Raw genomic sequence first — 3,911 nt, forward strand, 5'->3', positions numbered from 1 at the left:
GATGTAGAAGACTGGTGGGGGCTTCAGGAGCAGTGAAGGGACATACACTTCCTTTAATTTCAAACTATTCTCATGACTAATTGTTTTTCTGTTCTCTTCTGGATGAAATTGTAACAGACGTGTCTAGCTATGAAGCCCAGCTCTCACAGCAACGTGATTCGTCTGAATTGGAGCATGGGCCCTTGTTTTCTGGGATCTAAATTCTGATCCAAACAAGACCGACATGAGCAGAGTCTCACCCACCTGCTAATGGTGAAACCTCTTTGTGTAACTGCTCACCTGAACGCGATGAAATTCCGCGAGCAAGAGTTCTCAGTAAACGTTGCACAGTATTCTGCATTGATTACTTGTTTATCAACAGAGGGAGAGAAACAGGTTTTCTGGAAAAGTGAAATATGGACAATAGTGAACCAGAAACCTGTTTTATGTCCCCATGTCAGGATACTAATTCACTCGCACCTGCTTTGTGCTTTTGCCAATGTCTAATCTTATTCCTAATCTTATATCTCATGAAAAACTGCTCGTGTCCATTTGAATAATCACCATTTTGATAGCCTGTTGAATTATTCAGGAATTTACAAATTTAAATTTGCACAATCAAGACAAAATCAGACAGTATAAATTTTAACAATTGTTTGGCTAATGATATAACAAAAAAGAAAAAAAGCTACTTTCTTGTTGGCATATCAGTATAGTTCGGTGCAGTAACACTGGGTGAATCAATCAGTCTCTCTTTCTACTGTTTGTTTAATGAGTGCAGGATGTGCTGCCTAAGGCAATGGATCAGTGTACCGATGTTATAATGATGTCCCCAATATAATTCTTAATAAAAACAGAACACAATGGAAATCTGAACCTGGTGCTTCACTGTCTAAACTTGCACAGTCCAACCATGACATGTTCAAATTGAAGCTTTGTTCAGAACAATTCTCATTACAAACACACAACAGAACAGAATGATTAAATCAGATTCAGGTCATGGCTGCAATAGTTGGAGCAAACACAAAATCAGCATTTGAAGTGAGTGATCGTGTCTTGACAACAGCACATTATAGTGCCAGAGGGACAAAAGTTCCACTACGTTATTCATATAATAACAAAAATGTCTTCAATAAAAACTTCTTGGAGCTGTATTTTGTAGAGTATAACTTAACTTATTGCTAGTCTGACATCAGGCAGTTGAAAAGGTGGCAACTAGACAACACTGCTTTATGACAGATTTTGTCTTGGTATTCCAAATGGATTCTGAATCCTTTTGACACGAGGGGACTGGAAAGTAGACTGATGCAAGTAATAACTATTCACAGAAGTGTGCAATCACAATCTTCTTCTCTCAGGTCGCTGCTCCATATGATCTCGGATCACTGATGACAGACTCTTAGCTATTATTTCTTTATACTCCAGGCTCCACCACACTAGTTAGAGCAAAGTAAATTTGAAGCAAGGATAAAGTGAGAACTGCAGATGCTGGAGGTCAGGGATGCAAGTGTGGTGCTGGAAAAGCACAACAGGTCAGGCAGCATCCAAGGAGCAGGAGAATCTACGTTTTGGGCATAAACCTGATTTCTAACATAAGCATCATTTCCTTATGAAGGGCTTATGCCCGAAAATGTCAATTCTCCTGCTCCTCGGATGCTGCCTGATCTGCTGTGCTTTTCCAGACCTCATTCTTGACTCTGAATTTGAAGTATGGATGGAGTCCTGTGAAATTATAATTTGAAATAATAATTTACAGTGCTGGTGCGTACATTGTAAGTTGTAGCTAGAATTTGCATTGTACTTGAAGACTAGCAGTGCATTGTTACCAATATAATGTGTGATGGTACAGACTATTAAGATATTGGCATCATATTTTTTGAAGAAATAACGAAGACGATTGATGAAGGCAGAGTGGTGAATATTGTTCATAGACTTCAGGAGGTGTTTGGCAAGGTTCTGCATGTAGACTGGTTAACAAGGTTAGTTCACGTAGAATACAGGGAGAACTAGCCATCTGGATTTTAAAAAATGGCTAGAAGTTAGGAGACAGGGTGGCGGTGGAGGGTTGCTTTTCCTACTGGAGATATATGACTAGCAGGGTACTGCAGGGATCAGCATTGGATCAACTGCTTTTTGTCATTTATATTCACATCCAAATCATTTATATAAGAGATACGGTTAGTAAATTTGCAGAGGATACCAAAATTAGAGGCGTGGTGGACAGCGAAGGATACCTCAGAGCACAACTGGATCTTGATCAGATGGGCCAATAGGTCGAGAAGTGGCAGATGGAGTTTCATTTAGATAAACGTGAAGTGGATTTTGGAAAAACAAATCAGGGCAGGACGTATACACTTAATGGTAAGGTCCTGGGGGAGTGTTGCTGAAGAAAGAGTCCCTGAAGTGCAGTTCATAGTTCCTTGAAAGTGGAATCTCAGGTAGACAGAATAGAGAAGCAAGCATTTGGCATACTTGCCTTTATTGGTCAGTGCACTGAACATAGGAACTGGGAGGTCATGTTGCAGTTGTACAGGACATCGGTTAAGCCACTTTTTAAAATACTGCATGCAATTCTGGTCTCCCTACTCTAGGAAAGATGCTGTGAAACTACACTCCTTAAAAAGGTCCTACCATTCACCATGAAACTCCTACCTTGACTTGACTTTCCAAAATACAAGACCTTACACTTGTCTATATTGGACTCCACTTGCTATTTCTCAGCCCATTTCCCCAGCTGATCAAGGTCCTGCTGCAATTTCTGATAACCTGCCTCTCTATCCACGATACCACCTATTTTAGTGTCATCTGCAAACTTACTAATCATGCCTTGTACATTCTCATCCAAATCATTGATATAGATAACAAACAGTAACGGGCCTAGAACTAACCTCTGAGGCACTCCACTGGTCACAGGTCTCCAGTCGAACAAGCATCCTTCCACTATTACCCTCTGCTTCCTACCATCCAACCAATTGTGCATCCAATTTGCCAGGTTTCCCCTGGATTCCATGCAATCTAACCTTCTAGAGCTGCCTCACATTTGGAACCGTATTCATGGCCTTACTGAAATCCATCTAGACAATGTCTACTGGTTATTTGGTTAAATTCCTATGTGTCAATAAAGCGTTATAAACACAAATATTTAAAATCAAAGATTGTTATAATCCTTAGTCCCACACCAATGAGTCAAAAACTGCATTTGTCAATCAAACATGAAGGCCATTATAAATATTTACATACCTGGAGTTTTAAATATCTTGATAGATCTCTTTGGCAGTTTTGACAGCTCTTTGGCAAATTGACATTCTCAGTGAGTTTTTAAACATATCTACTTATAACAATTCCAAAGGACACTCAACTTCTCCTATGTGTTGAAACTTTGGGGCCTTCTCAGAAATGGAGAGTTCTGTTTCTATTCAGTAGATTCTTGTAAATACTATGCAGAGTTAGCTAAACATGTGTAATAACTGGGAAATATGTGACTAACTCAGAGACCCTAAAGAGCTGGGTGTTTTCAAGATGGGACCAAACCATTAACCAGGGTTGCTCAGAAAGAAACTCTGGAAAGCAGCACCTGTCAGAACACTGACAAGAGGGACAGAAGGCTCATAAAAGTGCCTTGTGCAGAAAGTAAGCATGCAGATGCAGCAGGTGGTGAAGAAAGTAAATGGTATGTTGGTTTTCGTAGCCAGAGAATTTGAGTACAGGAGCGGTCTTGTCTTGCTGCAATTGTAGAGAGGCTTGGTGAGACCACACCTGGAGTATTAGTGCAATTTTGGTCTCCTTATCTGAGGAGAGTGGTTCTGACTATGAAGCAAGTCCAATAAGGGGGTTTACCAAGCTACTTCCTGGGATGGAAGGACTGATATAAGCTGAGAGATTGGATTGGTTAGGAGCACATTCACTTGAGTTTAGAAAATAAACCTAGAATT

Source organism: Hemiscyllium ocellatum, chromosome 31, assembly GCF_020745735.1.
Source record: "Hemiscyllium ocellatum isolate sHemOce1 chromosome 31, sHemOce1.pat.X.cur, whole genome shotgun sequence".
NCBI lineage: Eukaryota > Metazoa > Chordata > Chondrichthyes > Orectolobiformes > Hemiscylliidae > Hemiscyllium > Hemiscyllium ocellatum.